We start from the raw sequence: 19409 nt of genomic DNA on the forward strand, positions 1-19409 counted from the left end.
CACCTTGGTGTGGTTTTCTTTGTATTTATCACGTTGGGGAGCATCAAGTTTCTTGGACTTACAAGTTAATGCTTTTTTTTTTCATAATTTGGAAAACTTTGCTGCTCTTTATATATTTTTGTGTTCTTCTCTTTCTGGGACTCCGGTTACACATTTGTTAGACTGTTTTTGTCTACATATCTTATAGGCTCTTTTAATATTTAAATATATTATTTGAATTAGATAATTTCCACTGATTTATTTGCAAGTTCATGGATTCTTTTCCCATATTTATTCTACTGTTGAACTCATCTAGTAAAATTTTCATTTCAGTTATTATACCTTTTGGTTCTAGGATTTCTCATGATTTCCATTTTTCTATTTAAATTCTGTTTGCTCATTAGAACTATATTTTCCTTTAATTATTAGTTCTTATTTTCCTTTAATACTTTAAATATATTTATAAAAATGATTTAAAATCTTTGTCTGCCAAATCCAACATTCTTGGGCCACTCAGAGTCAATTTCTATTGACTACCTTATTTTATTATTTCTTTGTATGTAGTAATTTTTCTAAAGTTTATTTTTATTTATTTTGAGAAAGAGAAAGAGCAAGTGGGGGAGGGGCAGAGAAAGAGGGAGACAGAATCCCAAGCAGGCTCCTTGCTGTTAGCGCAGAGCCCAAGGTGGGGCTTGAACTCATGAATCATGAGATCATGACCTGAGCTAAAGTCAAGAGTTGGACTCTTAACTGACTGAGCCACCCACGTGCCTCTGTATCTAGTAATTTTTGGTTGAAAATTAAGTAACATAGATACAATGCTGTAGTGGTTCTAGGTGTTTTTTTTTTTTTTAAGTTTTCTTTCTTTTCTTCTTTTTAAAGAAATGTTTTATTTATTTCTGAGAGAGAGAGAGGCAGCATGAGCAGAGGAAGGTCAGAGAGAGGGAGGTACTGAATCTGAAACAGGCTTCAGGTTCTGAGTAAGCTGTCAGCACAGAGCCCAACATGGGGCTCGAACCCATGAACTGTGAGATCATGACCTGAGCCGAAGTTGGACGCTTAACGAACTGAGTCACACAGGCACCCTGGTTCTAGGTTCTATTATATTCTTCTAAGAGTTTTTGCTGTTATTGCTGTTCTGGTAGCTAGATAACTGCCTTAACTCAGACTGAAAATTCTGCTTCCTCCATGGTGTGCAGTAACTAATATAACTGTTCAGTTCTTTCAGTTTCCTTTTGCTATGTTTTTTACCCTGGCCTTCCGGAGTGGAGTTTTTTTTCCCCAGGTGCCTCGCCCCCTCCCCACACATGCAGAATTTTGTGCTCAGTGAGATCTTTAGGGCATAGTTTGCATACAAAGTTTTAGTCCCACACTTTCTGTAGTTCTTTTGCCCTCAGGATTTTTACTTCTCTGTCACCCCTAGGCTCTTTCTTCTGACACTTTGAATTGTCAAGGCTCATTTTTAAAAAATAAATTAGCTTTCATAGCCGTGAGGATTGGAGAGTGCTCTGAGGCAAAAAAATAAAAAACAAAAACAAAAACAAAAACACAACAAAAAAACCCAATAATAACCCCCCAATCAAAACAAAAACAAAAACAAAAACAAAACAACAAAAACCAAAAACACATAAGCTTGCAATTCTCACCTGAAGCAGTTGTAGTCTTTCCAGAATAAGGTCTTTGATTTACCAGTTTCTTCAAATAATTGATTATTAAAAAAATAATTGTTCAGGGTGGCTGAGTGGCTCAGTTAATCGACTGACTTCAGCTCAGGTCATGATCTCACAGTTCGTGAGTTGGAGCCTCACTACTGGCTCTGTACTAACAGCTCAGAGCCTGGAGCCTGCTTTGGATTCTGTCTCCCTTTCTCCCTGCCTCTCTCCCCCTCATGCTCTGTCTCTCTCTCTCTCTCCCAAAAATAAATAAACATTAAAAAAATAAAAAAAAAAACAATTGTTCACATTTTATTATTACTATCTAGGAAAGAATCCACCAACTACTTCACTTCACCATTATTAGAAACAGGCTTATATAGTACTACTACAAACTTTGTAATAGTTTTCCTGTCTTCTGAACGACTTTAGAAGTTTTTCTGCTGCATAAAAGGACTCTCCAGAGCCTACTTCATGATCCTCCCCTAAACCCCCCCTTTCTCTCCTTCAGTCCCTGCTGGGTGCTCACGGAACTCAGTGACTTGATTTTTCATCTTATAAATGATATTTCTTCACTTAAAGAAGGCTTACACTTTGATATAGTAAGTTTTAAAAAATCTTTTTCTTTGTTTTCTTTGGCCATAATTCCTTCTCAAACCTTAGGTTGGATAAGTATTTATCTGTATTTTCGTAATTTTTGACATAATACATTTCCATTTAACATTTTAAGCAGTACATAATTGATGAGTGTATGGCATGAGGTAGGACTTGAACTTTGTTCTTTTCTCACTTGGTAACCAGTGTTCCCAGCACCATTTTATTGGTTAAAGTGTCCTTTTCCCATGAAGATAAAATGTTACATGATAGGGAATGGTTCTTCCCCATTTTATTTTATTTTATTTTAATATTTTTATTTATTTCTGGGAGAGAGACACGGCGTGAGCAGGGGAGGGTCAGAGAGAGAGGGAGACACAGACTCCGAAACAGGCTCCAGGCTCTGAGCTGGCAGTCAGCACAGAGCCCGACGTGGGGCTCGAACCCACGAACCGCGAGATCATGACCTAAGCGAAAGTCGGACGCTTAACCGACTAAGCCACCCAGGCGCCCCTAGTTCGTCCCCATTTTAGATGTTTTTACCTTTAGGTACAGAAGTCCATTGGTGTGACACTGCTGATATCTTTCTATCTCTCTCTCTTCATTCCACTCCTGAGGAAGTTGAGTGACTTCTCCATTTAACAAATTTGCACACACACAAAAATCAAGGATATTTAGTTTGGTTTTGTCTTTTCTGTTGGAATCAGGGTGTCCATAGGGAACAGTCTTTTGGTGTTAAATGTTTTTGGCCTATGCATCTACCATGGGATATCTGAAGCGCATTTCTCTTCTCTACGGGAATTCTGAAGAAATTGAGATAGGAGCCATTCTTTATTACTGATAAAGGTTAAATTGGAAGATGCAGTTTATCGTGAGAGCCAAAAGTGCCTGATGACTGAACCGTGGGCCAGGCAGCTGGACTCACTCAGTGAATGGAAATAACCATGAAGGAAGATCCTGATCCTGGAATTAGGGGAGAATGCCTGCTCCTTGTGGACAGCCTGGTCCCAGGTGGAAGAAGAAAAGAATCAGGTTGATTATAATCAGTATCTTCCCAAATGTACTAATAGATACATGTCATGTAACTTCCCCAGAAAAGGAAAGAGTGAAGGGGTGGCTAGACACCAGAGAGGTTACTGCAGTGCAGCTTCTTCTACCTGGACAGAAACATCAGCAGTACAGGAAGCATTCTCTCAAGCGTTACCTCTATTTTCTTCTATGTTTATAAATTGAAGTGCTTTCAGGCACAAATACACACAGATTTGTTTCTGAGCTTTCTTTTAGGTTTTATTGGCTTGTTAATCTGCTATTAAGTCAGAACCACTCTTAAAGTATTAGAGCTTTATAATACTTGTTAATGTTTGGCAAAGTGAGTCACTATTTTACTTTTCAAAGGCTTTTGGTAATTCTTGATTATTTTTGAAAACGATTTTTTAGAACAATTTTGTTAAGTAAAACATCTTGTTATTTTTAAAACTGAAAATGTGTTAGGGCATCTGAGTGGCTCAGTTGGTTAAGCATCTGACTTTGGCTCAGGTTGTGATCTCACAGTCCTTGAGTTCAAGCTCTGCATAGGGTTCTCTGCTGTCAGTGCAGACCCTGCCTCAGATCCTCTGTCCCTCTTTCTCTGCCCCTTCCCTGTGCATAAATTGAAAATGTGTTATATTAATTGAAGGAATAATGACATATTTTTAATACTGAATTTCTCATTTAGGAAAGTGTATTTCTCTTGGGGTTTATGATTTAAAAACATTTTTTAATGTTTTATTTATTTCTGAGAGAGACAGACAGACAATGTGAGCAGGGGAGGGTCAGAGAGAGAGAGGGAGACACAGAATCTGAAGCAGGCTCCAGGCTCTGAGCTGTCAGCACAGAGCCCCATGTGGGGCTCAAACCCACGAACCGTGAGATCATGACCTGAGATGAAGTCGGACGCTTAACCCACTGAGCCACCCAGATGCCCCGGGGTTTATGATTTTTAAAAATTTAAAATAAAATATTATAGTTTTACTTACAGATAGCCTGTATATATTTTCTATTTAAAGCAATTGAGAGACATTTTATTTTTTTATTATGAGCACATTTACAGAAATCAGTGGAGACTTCAGTGTTCCTCAAGGTAGCTTTTGTGCATAGAAAAAGATTATGTGCAGGATATTAACATTAATATTTGATTTATTCAAATTATAAATTTGGAAAACTAGATTTTCCTCAATCATCTTTGTTCACATTACAAACCTTATTATTCTATTAATAAAATTAGCAAATACAAAAAATTACTTTCCCTTTGATTAAAGTTTAATTAATGCAGGATGAATAGAACATATCCCCTTAAACAATCAGTCCCATTTACAACTCTGTTAATTAAATTCCTTCAATCATGAAAGCTGTATTTATTAAGTTTAACATAGTTGAATGCCTCTAAGCAACATTGCTGAACAGCTCTATTAAGTCTGATAGAACAAACTGATAAATATGGCAAATCTTTAAAAACATTCCAGTGCTGTTTAGAAACTTAGCTAAAGTCTCTTACACCTTTCAACTTACAACTATAAAATCAATTACCTAATTGCATGTTGTAAAATGGAATCACGACTTTAATCTGTTAGATTCTTTCATATGCCCCCAAACTCTTAAACCCTGCAATTACTGTAAATACCCAATACACACAGATTGTTCCAATGATTACGAAAACCTGTTTTTGAATGTAAGACACAAGTATTAATATAATTGAGTTATTTACTCAATTTGTATTTAATTCTAAACCTTCTTAGAGTCAAAAAGACATCCCAGAATGAAAAAATAACAAAAGTTATTACCCCAGTCAAATGGGGGAGAAATTTTAGCAGAATGAGTCTGCTTCTAGGCCAGAGATTTTTATCCAGTTACTAGATCTGGTTCTCCTAGAGTCACTCAGCAGCACATCAACTCAGCTTTNTAAGAGAGTGAGAGAGTGAGAGAGCAAGTGAGCAGGTGTGTGTGCTCATGCATGTGTGAATAAGAGAAGGGCAGAGAGAGAAGAGAGGGAATCCTAAGCAGTCTCCATGCTCACTGTGGAGACTGACATGGGGCCCCATCTCATGATGGTGAGATCATGACCTGAGCCGAGATGAAGAGTTGGACTCTTAACCAAATGAGCCATCCAGGTACCCCTCCACTCCCCTTTTAACAGTCACCAAAAAACAGGGACTCTGAGTCTATACCCTTTGGAAGAGATTGATCTTTTCTGAGTTTAAGATATACTGTTACTTAGCTACTATTGGATGTCAAGTCTGCAACATCCCATCCAGTTTGCTTCACCACATGTTTAGGTCCAATAAATCAATTTCTGCCCGATTTCCATTCCATATTCTTTTCAATCCTTTCTCTATGTCTTGGCCACACTTTTACAGCTGTTAATTACACCCTGTTGAATTCAGCATACACTTCCTATATGGTTTAAAGTCCTAGGACTGAAATCCTCACTGCAGTAGAGATTATTATACAAACATACTTTTGCTCATCACCCAGCCTCATCAAATCTTAATGTTTTGTTATGTTTACTTCAAGTTTTAAAAAACATGAAAACATTTCAGATGCAGTGGAAGCCTCCAGTGTACTCTTCCTTAATTTTGTGTTTTCCCTCCTCAGAGGAACACTCTCCTGAATTTTTTGTTTAGAATTTCCAGTGGAGACGGAAATTATTAATTTAAGAATGTTACTGATGTTTCTTATCAGTTATAATAGTTTGTAGTCTTCTAGGTTGGTTCTTCATGTAGAAAAACATCATCTGGGGATAAGGACAGTTAAAAAAATTTTCCAATTATTATTTGTTTTATTCTTCTGTTTTATTGTATTGGCCAATACGATACCTCCTCTGTGAGGTTGAATATAAGAAATGATGGTGGGTATATTTGTCTCACTCCTGACTTTATTGATAATGCTTCTCAAGTTGTACCATTAATTATGATGTTTAGTAGGTCTTTTGTGCCATGTTTGATAATATAGATTATGAGATTGAGGAAGTCAGCTTGTATTTAAATTAGTTGAGATTTAAAATTTTATTTCTATTTTGAGAGAGAGAGAGAGAGAGAAAATGAGTGGGAGAGGGGCAGAGAGAGGGAGACAGAGGATCCGAAGTGGGCTCTGTGAGACCTGAGCAAAAATCAGACGCTTAACTGACTGAGTCACCCAGGCACCCCTTTTGAGATTTTATTAAAAGTGTAAATGGGTATTAATTTTATCAAATGTTTTCAGCATCTATTGAAGTGATAATGTATTTTTCTGACAATCTGTTGATGTATTTATTATACTGCTAGTGTTCTGATATCAAATCATACTTTCATTCCATTTAGTTAATATTAATGGTTATACTATACCATTATAGTAAAATGCATTAGGTAGTCTTCTTTTTCTTTTCAATTTTGTTAAAGAGTTCCTTGAATGTTTTAGAAAATTCACCTATAAAACATTCTAGTCTTGTGCCTTTTGTAGGGAAAGGCTTTTGATTACCAATAAAATAGCTTTAAGCTGGTTTTTTGCTGATGTTTTCTATTTCTTCTCAAGGTTATCTTGGTAATTGTGTTTCCAGTAATGTATATAATTCATCACACTTTTAAATCGATTAGCATTTCACTCATATTATCTTATGATTTTTAAAACTCTACTGTTCTGAGATTCTCTCTCTCTTTCAGTTTTAAATATTGTTGATTTGTGCCTTTTCTCTTTTCTCTTGGCAGTCTTACTGAAGATTTGTTTTATTAATGTTTATAAAGCCCATCTTTCATTATTATTGATACTCACTATGATTTCTTTGTATTCTATTTAATTCACTTAAAAATTTTTAATGTTTATTTATTTTTATAGAGGGGGGAGGGGTGGAGAGAGAGGGAGACACAGATTCTGAAGTAGGCTCCAGGCTCTGAGCTAGCTGTCAGCCTGAGAGGCTTAAACCCACGAACTGTGACATCATGACCTGAACCAAAGTCGATGCTTAACTGGCTGAGCCACCCAGGTGCCTATTTAATTAATTTTAATTATTAACTTAATTCTTTCCCTCTTTTGTTTTCTTGATATAAGATATTGTGTCCTGTTTTGCTTTGTGAGTTGAGTATTTAATTATTATCTTCAAATTTTTTTTTTACTGAATGACTTTAGAACTACAGTTTTGGGACAGCTGCATCCCACTAGTTTTCCTATGCATCATTCTTATTGTTATTCCGTTCTAATATTTAACATTTCCATTTTGATGTCTTCATTTCATGAGTTATTTCAGAGTTCATTTAGAAATGTTCAAACATACATTTCTTAAAAACGATCTTATTATTGCTTTCTAGTTTAGTTTGACCAAAATTAAAGAACATAGTTTGTGTCATTGATTCTTTGAAATCACTTGAAATTTTCTTTGACATCTAAGATATGTTCAATTTTTGTAAAAATTTCACGTGTAGCTTAAAAATTGGGGCACCTGAGTGGCTCAGTCGGTTAAGCATTGATTTTGGCTTGGGTCAATATCTCATGGTTCGTGAGCTTGAGCCACAGGTCAGCTCTGTGCTGATAGCTCAGAGCCTGGAGCGAGCTTTAGATTCTGTGTCTGTCTCTGCCCCTCCCTCACTTGTACTCTGTCTCTCTCTCAAAAATAAATAAACATTAAAAAAACATTAAAAAAATTATGTTTCCCACTTCTGGCGTAGAAAGTCCCTCTTATAGGCGTTTCAAAGAAAGTTGAATTCAGTAGTTGAGATTACTATTTTTGTAATTATAATTACAATCATGACTTATTTCTACCATCTTTTTTCCTTTTAATCATTCTTTTCTTGCCTTTTTTGGTACCCCATATTTCCATCTTTTGATGTACTGATAAAAATTTCTATATCTGTGCTTTTTCCTTTCTCAGCTGGTTTGGAAGCTCTGGGTGATACTTCTCTTATTTTGAAATGTTCATAGTTAAGTATAAATTTTTTTCTTTTGTAACAAAGCCTACAGTTACTTAGTGTAGCTTCTTTTTTCTTAAACATGAGAGATAACTTATCAGTGGTTGACAACTTATCAAAAAAAATCCTATGTCTTCTGCTTTGCTGCTCCATCATTTTGAAATTGCTGTCTAGAATGTGCTGAGAGCCACATAGGTAATATAAAATTTTGTAGTAGCCAATTAAAAAAATTTTAAAAATGGTGAAATTAATCTCAATAATGTTTTCTTTAACGCGTATCCCAAATACTGTCATTTTAATATGTAATTATTTAATATGCAATAAAAACCAGTAATGAGATATTTTAAATTATTTTTCATTCTAAATATGAACAATTTAATTTTCATTAAAATCCAGTGTACATGTTATACTTCATCATACTTCAGTACAGATTAGCCAGATTTCAAGTACTCAGTGCTCATATATAGCTGCTGGCTACCCTACTGGACAGCTCAAGTCTAGAATTTTCATTTTTACCTTATTCCAAACATAAAAATTACCTATAATTACTAATTGTAGTATATATACATGTATGTGATATATTACATATTGTATAGTATAGATATGTTAACTTTACCAACAAATCTATCCATTTTTAGTTCTTACTATTATTTCTTCTATACCATGTTTTCCCTCTATATTTGCTTTTCTTTCTGTTGAATCACATAATTTGTGATTCCTTTTAGTGAGGAACTGTTAGATTTAAAAAATTGTAATGTTTGTAGATCTGAAATGTTCTGTTTTGGCTTCACTCTTGAATAATGCTTTAGTTGGTTATAACACTATATTGACAATCATTTTTCCTTATGGTTTTAAAAATATTACTTCATTGTGTCCAGGCTTTGAGCAATGAGCCTAGCTGTTTTCCCTTGTCTTGGATAGAGTACATTAAGTGCCCTTTGTCATTAAGGAGCTGAATTCTGGACTTATCGGCTTGCTCCTAAATGAAAGCTTCAATTTTATTTATTCCTTTGTACTTCTCTTCAGTTTCTTATCTGTGGCAATGTTTATTTTATTTTTGAATTAGCTATGGTTTCCTAATATTCTATTTTACATTTTGTCTGTCATTGACAAGGAGTGTGTCAAAACGTGAGCTGGTAGAACCATCTTGTTCAGAAATCAATAACTTTGTTAAAGTGGAATCTTAGGTATTGATTGCTGCATCTGTAGTATCTTTTCCTTTATAATTTCTATTTTTTTCTTAACAGTGTTCAGGAAAATTATTGATTTCTATACACATGTGTGTAATCACACACCTTCCTTTCTAATTGTTCTGCTTATTTTTTCAGTTGATTTTGTAGGTAAAAGGTAGCATAACTTGTAAATAATTTATTTTACCTTCCTCTGTTTAGACACAATATATATAATTTCTTTTTCTTATTTTATTGCATGGGTTAGAACTTCCATGTTAGTTAACAGTATCCAGATCTTGACTCTAACTTTAAAGAAGACTTAATCTAATGTTTCATTATCAAAAGTAATAGTGGAACTTGATCCAAAATAAACATTCTTGATTAGGTTAAGGGAGTATCCTTTTAATTCCAGTTATCCAGTGTCTTTAAAAATAAATCAGAAATGACTGTAAAATTCTTTTAAATACCTTTTACTTTCCCTCAAGATATTCATATGTTTTGACTTATTATTGTGTTAATGTATTTTGATTTAAAAAAATGGAATCATTCTTCATTCCTGGAATAAATCTTATTTGGACATGGAGTATAATTCTTCTAATACACTTCTGGATTCCATTGCTAATATCTTAGTTAGACTTTTAGATTAAAATAACAAGAGAGATTAGCCTGCAGTTTTCCTTTTGTACTCTCATAGGTTTTGATTTGAGAGTTATGAAGACTTTATAAAATTAACTGGGAAGGTTTCCATCTTTTCATATTCTCTGAGAAAGTTTAAATAGCATATGAATTATCTGTTCCTTGAAAGTTTGAAAGAATTCATCTGTGAAACCATCAGATTATTGTTTCTAAATTGTTATTTTTACATTATGTATCTTCTGTTTCAGAAGTGATTTTTTAACATTTGCAATTAATTATTTAACCAGACTTGCAACAGCTATTCCTACTTAACTGTTTGTTTGGTGCACTTGCTCACTGTCATTTTACACCATACCTGCTCCACTCTTAGGCTCTCATTTAGCTAAGTGATATTTGAAGATTTTTAAAAAATGTTTATTTGTTTTGAGAGAGAGAGAGAGAAAGAGAGAGAGAATGAGTGGAGGAGGGGCAGAGAAAGGAAGGGAGAGAATGTCCAGCAGGTTCCACGCTGTCAGTGCTGAGCCTGATACAGGGCTCAATCCCATGAATTATGAGATCATGACCTGAGCTGAAATCAGGAGTTGGATGCTCAACTCACTGAGCTACCCAGGCGCCCCATGATTCTTTAAGGAAGATCATGTATATTCAGATCCCTTGTTTAGATGATTTTCATACATGAAAGATAATTTTCCTGAAAGTAATTCTTGGGCCACAATCTTTTCTTCTCAAAACCATGTAGACTTTCACCTGATATTTAGTACAGTGGTATAGAATTCTAAAATAATCTAGTGTTTATTCCTTTGAAGATAACTTATTTTTTTCAAAAATATATTATTCTTGGATCTTAGGGAATTTTTATCTGTAATGGATGATTTAAAAATTCCAAGATCTGCATAGACTTGGGTCATTGCTTATTGGTTTTGTTTAGAAAGTAGTTTACTCTTTCAATATGCTTCAATATGCATTCCTCCCCCATTTTTTTTTTGTTTTTTAAGGTATTTTACTTACATATATTTTATATACACATAAAGCTGTTGTTTTAGTTCCAGATCTCATTTTTTATGAGGAAGAATCCCTAGGCTTAATTATTTACTTATATTCCAGATATTTGAGAACTTACTTTACAATAGGGTCTAATCTAGGTACATACATGCAATTTCTCTCATAAATTTCTTTGCTGAGATTTTTTTCTCTATATTCTGATTTGATTTCTTCATATATTTTTTATCTCAACCATATTTCTTTTCACTTCGTCTTGTTATTCCTTTCATCTTTCATGTTTTAGTTTTAAGAATACTTGCCTCTGTTTTTACATTCTTTTGCAAATACCAAAAAGTTTTATGAATTAGTTTCCTAAATCTTGCATTAAATAACTTTCAAAAGTATGTTCTGTCCCTGAATCTTTGGATCGAGTTTCCTTTCCTCTCATTCTGCTATACTTTTTTTTCATAGACTCCATTTGGTTTATTTTTTTTACTCTGGAGTCTCTGTGAATAATAGCTGTGTTGACTCAGAGCTTGCCAAAAGATTTTGAGAATTGCTTCTAGCATTCACCACATTCTCTCTTCAGGTCTACTGTTAGATGTATTCAGTTCTCAGCTTGTGGTAAACATCTATTATTTTCCCTTCTCATTGCCCCGCTTCTTTTAGGAACTGCCCACCCCCTTCTGGGAGCTGACTCTCCCCTACTCCATCCGCAATGCCAGGTTTATACCCCATTACCCCATCTCTGAGACACTTTTAGGGTACCTGGCTGGAACTAGGCCATTTACTCTTTCATAGGAATTTTGAAATTGGAAAGATAAGGAAAGATCTGGTTTTCTCTGGTTCACTGAAGTTGTAGCTCAAAAGTTAGAAATTATTTGCAACCATATATGATTATGTATTTATATATTTTTCTATCATGTGGATTGGAGAAGTGGAGAATTCTGCTGTAGAGAGAGAAAAAGATGAATAAAGCAGATAAATAGGGAGAAAAGGAGATAAGAAGAGACTTATAAGTATGGAAAGGGGATAATTAAAAGAACACTGAGGTGTTAGATTGGAATTTGGAAGTATCATGAACTCATGAAGATAAATAGATATATATGTCTATGTCTAAATATATCATATATCTATATCTAAAGCCTCCAGTTAGATATGTAGATAATTATAGAGGCACATGTGTATATCTTCTTAGAGAAATAAATGAATCCAGGCAGAGGTAAGAAAAATAAAAAATGAACCTGAAATATCTTATTGAGCTAGGAAATAAGATAGTGATCAAAGAGTTAAGGGGCATGTCAAAAGAACACAAGCACCAGCTCAAAGGGGCTTCCACTGACCAAATTTAGGACAATATGAGCCTTAAAATAAACAATGAGAGTAGTGGGTCATAACCTATTGAATAAAAAAGAAACAACAAATCCATGATACTATAAGAAAATAAATAAATAAATAAATAAGTAAATAAATAAATGAATGAACGAATAACTAAATAAACAAATGGAGGAGAAAGGTAAGTACTTTCAATCAGAAAAATGTCAACTAATAATAACATTATTTGGAAAACATCATAAACATAAGTTGACAATGGAGTTATCAATGGATCTTAGGGCTGGTGGGTAGAAGTTTGAGAATGAGGTGGACAATATTGGAAGAATATTGGAGAATAGAAGAATATTCTCCCAGCAAAATCCTAATCAAACACAAAGGGGGAAATGGTGACTTTTATAGTGGAAAAATGTGGTATATACCAACTTGACCAGGTCATCAAGATTAATATGACCAGCACTGAAACAAGTCAACTTAACTTTCTACTGATGTGATGCACAGAGAACAGCAACATTTCCGTGATTATTTCTCAGAATTTTAATGGAAAAACAGCATTATCTTTTAGTATTTCTTTTTTAAAAAATTTTAAATGTTTATTTATTTCTGAGAGAGAGAGACAGAGCATAAGCAGGTAAGGGGCAGAAAGAGAGGCAGACAGAGAATCCAAAGCAGGCTCTGAGCTCTGAACTGTGGGCACAGAGCCAGATGTGGGGCTCAAACTCACGAGCCACGAGATCATGACCTGAGCTGAAGTTGGACACTTACCTGACTGAGTCACCCAGGTGCCCCTATCTTTTACTATTTCTTTAAAATTTTTAAAATTTCGTTTATTTTCAGAGAGAGAAAGGTGTGTGTGTGTGTGTGTGTGTGTGTGTGTGAGCAGGAGAGGGGCAGAGGGAGAGGGAGAAAGAGAATCTCAAGCTGGCTCTGCACTGTCAGCACAGAGCCCGACATGGGGCTTAAACTCACAAGCTGTGAGATCATGGCTTGAGTCAAAACCAAGAATCAGACACTTAACCAACTAAACCACCTAGGTGCCCCTTTTAGTATTTCTGTAGGGAGGTCTGATTCCAATGTCATTTTGGCCCCTTACATAAAAGCTGCTTTTGCTCTAAATTTTTTGCATCTTTTAGCCTATGTTCTGAAATNAGGGGAGAGGCAGAGGGAGAAAGAAAATCTTAAGCAGCCTCCATGCTCAGTGAGACCCCAATGCAAGATTCAGTCTCACGACCCCAGGATCATGACCTGAGCTGAGTCAGATGCTCAGCTGATTGAGACACTCAGGTGACCCCATGATGATATATCTTTTTTTTTTTAATATTTTTATTTTATTTCTAGGAGAGAGAGAGAGACAGTGTGAGCAGGGNCCCCATGATGATATATCTTAAGGTAAATCTACGTTCAACTACTTTTTTGGGCACTTTGTGGGACCTTTCAAAATTTTTTTTAAATTTTTATTTATTTATTTAATATTTATTTTTGAGAGAAAGAGACAGAGTGTGACTAGGGGAGGAGCAGAGAGAGAAGAAGACACAGATTCTGAAGCCAGGCTCCAGGCTCTGAGCTGTCAGCACAGAGCACGGTGTGGGGCTTGAACCCATGAACCATAAGGTCATGACCAGAGGTGAAGTCGGTCGCTTAACTGACTGAGCCAGGCACAGGGCCCTGCTGTACCTTTCATATGGAAGCTTAACTTTCTAGAATATATATAATTTTGAAGTTTTCCTTTCCTTGTTTTCTCTGTTTTATCAGATTTTGGATCTCAGAGGGTAATCCTTTAATTACAAAATTTTTTTTCTCTGATTTCTTGTTTGCACTGCAACCCCTTCTGCCCCCCGCTTCCTGTTGGCTTTTTAAAAATTAGCTTTTTGATTTCAGTCCAAGATAGTGACAGAAGCTCTTAAACTCATATTCTGCCATGAACACACTGAATCTCCAACTGCACATGGAGCAATTCCCTCCTAAAGAAACCCAGAAGATATCTGAGCAATTCCTATACACTAGATGAATGAGAAATTACTTATACTGTAATGGGTAGTCACATTTTCACCATAAAGCCCAATCAGGGGGAAACCCCCAGCTCCCAGCTTCTTCCTAAGGAGTGAAGGGTTTGGACCCAACACCTACCATCCCAACTTTTAAGACTTCTGCCTGATGAATGGGCCCTCAAAATACCTATCTCTGAAGACCAGTGGGACTTGCACCCATAAGACTCACAAGACTACAGTGAACAAAGAAATAGTTCTTAATGGGCTTACTAGTACCCACAGTGGATTTCACCTTAAGGCTCAAGGCAGAAATTAACAGGCAGAAATGCCCATCTTCAAGTTTTTCCTGAAGAGGCTTATTTGCATACTTTAAGTGCTGCTGTCTGTGGATCAGGCTTCTAAATTAGCAAGCATCTAGGGGCTGACTGTAATCCTCCCCAGAGATGTGGGGAGGCTGGTGGATGTTGTCTCTGCATTCTCACTTTGGTCCACTAGTGTTTGGTCCACTAGTCCAACTAGAAGTTGCTAGTATCTTCTTGAAAGAAGCTTATGCACATGTGTGATACCTAGGGTTTTTTGGACACCACCCAGAGGCCAAACCCTTTGAATGTCTAGCTCTGGTGGCCAATGGGACTTGTGCTTGTGGTCTCTCACAGAACTGTAGCAAACAAACAAACAAACAAACCCAGTTCTTAGCTGGCTATTCCTCCACTACTCAATACAGAGGGAGCAGACAGAAATGTCCACTTCACAGTCTTTCCCTGAAAGAGGCATATTTGTCATACTTAAAAAGTAGCTGCCTCATGGCATGAACTTCCAATCACCTGCTTGTAGGTCTTCCCCTTTGAGACGCTGATAGGTCTTGGAACATTTTCAAATACTGGGAACCACTAAGAAAAAATATGGCGGCTTGGACAATCACAAAGGCTTGAGACACAGCTAAGAGCTTGCGCTGGGCTGTAGTTTCATCTTCTACATGAGACCTCTCTGTTAAGATTGGGAGAAGTGGTTGCTTTATGCAGAAAATAACACAAAAATTCAAGGAAGATGAAAAACAAAACCCCACAACAGAGCAATATGTTCCAAACAAACAAACACAAGGTAAAATTCAAGAAACAGACCTTAATGAGACAAAAATAAGTGATTTTCATGATAAAGTGTTCAAAATAATCGTCATAAAGATGCTTACTGAAATCAGGAGAGCAATGCATTAACTAGGTGAAAAATTCAACAAAGAGATGGAGAATATTAAAAAGTACCAAATAGAAATCATAGAGCTGAAGCATATAATAATTAAAATGAATAATTCATTAGAGGGATCAACATCAGACTAGATGGGGTGGAAGAAAGGATCGGTGAACTCCAAGACGGAGCAGTGGAATTCATCCAATCAGTGGAACAAAAAGAAAAAAGAAGGGAAAAAGAGTGGGGAAACCTTAAGGGGCCCGTATGATACCATCAAGTGGACTAATATTTGCATTATAAAGGTCAGAGAAGGAGAATAGAGAAAGTAAGAGGCAAAAACCTTATTTAAAAAAAATAGGTAAAAACTCCCTAACCTGAGGATAAAAACAGACATCCAGATACAGGAAATGTAGAGTCTCAAATGAGGGGATACAGAGAGACTTAAACAGGGACACATTATAACTAAATCTTTAGAGTTATTTCCTCCTCCTCTTCCTCCTCTTCCCCCTCCCCCTCTCCAACCCCTCTCCCTCCCCCTCCTCCTTCTCCTCCTCCTTCTTCTTCTTTAGAAAACAGACTTCATATCCAGTGCAGAACCTAATGCAGAGCTTAAACTTATGACCCTGAGATCCACACCTGAGTTGCTATCAAGAATTGGATGCTTAACTGTGCCACTCACGTGCCCTATACTTAAATTTTTAAACGTCAAAAACAAAGAGACACTTAAAAGCAGCAAAAGAAAAATAAATTGTTATGTACATGAGCACCCTGAGAAGACTGTCAGCAGATTTTTAGCAGAAACTTTGAAGCCAGAGGGGTTGGACGATATCTTCAAAGTGCTGAATGAAAAAACTGCCAACTAAGAAGAATCTACTTGGTAACAGTGTCCTTCAAAATTGAGGAAGACATAAAGAGGTTTTAGACAAGCAACAGCTGAAAGAGTTCATCACTACTAGACCAGCCTGACAAGAAATGTTAAAGGGACTTCTTCTAGGTGAAACAGAAGGATGCTAATTAGTAACAGAAAGCATGAAAGTAGAAATCTCACTGATAAAGATAAATATAAATTAAAAATATTCTAACGTAATTGTAATGGGTAAATCACTTATAAGCCTAGTATGAAGATTAAAAGACAAAGTATTTTTAAAAGCCTTATAAATTACAATAATTTATTAATGGATATACAAGGTAAAAAGATGTAAATTGTGACATCAAAAACAAAATTTGGAAGGAGAGGACTAAATATGTAGAACTTTAGTACACACTGGAATTTACGTTGTTATCAGATTAAAATAAACTGTTATGATGGTAAGATGTTTTATGTAAGCCTCATGGTAACTACTATCAAAAATCGATAGTAGGTACACAGAAGATAAAAAGAAAGGAATATAAGCACTACAGAAAATCAACAAATCATAAAGGAAGGAAATAAAAGTAGAAGAAAGGAACAAAGAAATTAGAAAATAGCCAAAAAAAATAACAAAACTGTAATAGTAAATCTGTACCTATCAACAATCACTTTAAATGTAAATGGACTAAATTCTCCAAACAACTATATGAAAAGACATATAGTTGTTGAATGGATAGCCAAAAACAAACCAACCAACCCCCAAAAAACCAAAAAGCATAAGACCCATTTATATGCTGCCTACAAGAGACTCACCTCAGCTTCAAGGACTGAAAATAAAGGGGTAGAAAAAGATAATCCAAGTAAATGGAAATCAAAAGAAAGGAAGGCAGGGGTAGCTAAACTTATATAAGACAAAACAGACTTTAAGCCAAAGACTCTAATACAAGACAAAGAAGGTCATTTTTAGTGATAATGGGGTCAGTCCAACAAGAGGATATGAAATTTGTAAATATTTGTACAACAAACATAGGAGCACCTAAATGTATGAAGCAAATTAACAGGAGAGAAATAGACAGCAATACAGGGGCACCTGGGTGGCTCAGTCGGTTAAGAGTCCAACTTTGGCTCAAATCATGATCTCACAGTTCGTGGGTATGAGTCCCGCACTGGGCTCTGTGCTGACAGCTCAGAGCCTGGAGCCTGCTTTGGATTCTGTGTTTCCCTCTCTCTCTGCCCCTCCCCTGCTAGCACTCTGTCCCTCTCTGTGTCCCCCAAAATAAATAAACGTTAAGAAAAATTTTAGAAATAGACAGCAATACAATAGCAGTAGGGAACCTTAGTGCAATCTTCATCCAAATTTCAATGGCATTTTCACAGAAATAGAACAAAGAATCCTAAAATTTGTATGGAACTACAAAAACACTGAATAGCCAAGGCAATCTTGAAAAAGGCATCACACCTGCTTATTTCAAACTATATGACAAATTATAGTAAGCTATAAATTATAGTAAGCAAAGTAGTATGGTGCTGCATAAAAACAGACCTATTGATTAATGGAACAGAATAGAGATCCCAGAAATAAGCTCATGCATATATAGTCGGTTAATTTACAATAAAGGAGTGAAGAATATATTATGGAGAATGATAGTCTCTTCAATAAATGGTGTTGGGAAAACTGGTAGCGACATGCAAAAGAATGAAACTCGATCCCTATATTATACCATACACTAAATCAACTCAAAATGAATTAAATGTTTGAATATAAGACCTGAAACCATAAAACTGCTGGATGAAAACAGAGAGGGTAAGTCCTTCACATTTGCCTTGGTGACTTTTTTTTATTTGACACCCAAAGCAAAGAAAACAAAGGCAAAAATAAACATGTGGGACTATATCAAACTAAAACCTTCTGCACAGCAAAGGAAACCATCAACAAAATGAAAAGGCAACCCACCAAATGGGAGAAAATATTTGCAAATTAAACATCTGAAAAGAGGTTAATATCCAAAATGTATAAAGAACTCATACAACTCAATAGCAAAAAACTCCCCCCAAACAAAAACAAACAACAACAATAAAAACCCCAAAACAACCACAACAAAACCCCCCAACCAAACAAATAATTGTTAAAAAATAATTCAGAAGAACTGAATTGACATTTTCCCAAAAGACATACAAATGGCCACAGATACATGTAAAGGTACTCAATAGCATTAGAAAATGCAAATCAAGACTATAATGACATAGGGGCACCTGGGTGGCTCAGCGAGTTTAGCGTCTGACTTTGGCCCAGGTCATGATCTCACGATTCATGGGTCTGAGCCCCGCCTGGGGCTCTGTGCTGACCGCTAGTTCAGAGCCTGGAGCCTGCTTCAGATTCTGTCTCTCTCTCTCTCTCTCTGACCCTCCCCTGCTCACACTGTCTCTCTCTCTCAGAAATAAATAAAACATTAAAAATTAAAAAAGAGAGACTATAATGACATACTGCCTTCCACCTGTTGGATCGGCTATCATTTAAACGGCAAGAGATAAGTGTTGGAGAGGATGTAGAGAAAAGGGGATCCTTGTGCACTGTTGGTAGCATGTAAATTGCTATACCACTATGGAAAACAGTACGAAACTTCCCCCAAAATTAAAAAGAGGCCTACCATATGATCCAACAATCCCACTTCTGAGTATATGTCAAAGGAAATAAAATCAAGATATCAATGAGATAAATAACTGCACTCCCATGTTCATTGCAGCATCCTTAATGATAGCCAAGATATAGAGACAACCCAAGTGTCCATCAGTGTACAAATAAGTAAAGATGTGTATATATCAGAAGTGAAAAGATGTGTATATATCAGAAGTGTATATATCCAATGGAAATTTATTCAGCCTTGAGGTATAAGGAAATTATGTCATTTGCAACAACATGGATGGAGCTTGAGGGTGTTATGCTAAGTGAAATAACCCAGACAAAGCCAGACAAATAGTATATGGTATCACTTATATATGCAATCTTAAGAGAAAAAAACTATCTATCATATAGAAACAGAGTAGAAAAGTGTTTTCCAGAGGACAAGGAGTGGGGGAAATAGAGTTTGGTAAAAAGAAACAACTTTAAGCTATAAGGTGACTAAGGT

This window comes from Crocuta crocuta, unplaced genomic scaffold (genome assembly GCF_008692635.1).
Source record: "Crocuta crocuta isolate KB4526 unplaced genomic scaffold, BGI_CrCroc_1.0 scaffold177, whole genome shotgun sequence".
Taxonomy (NCBI): domain Eukaryota; kingdom Metazoa; phylum Chordata; class Mammalia; order Carnivora; family Hyaenidae; genus Crocuta; species Crocuta crocuta.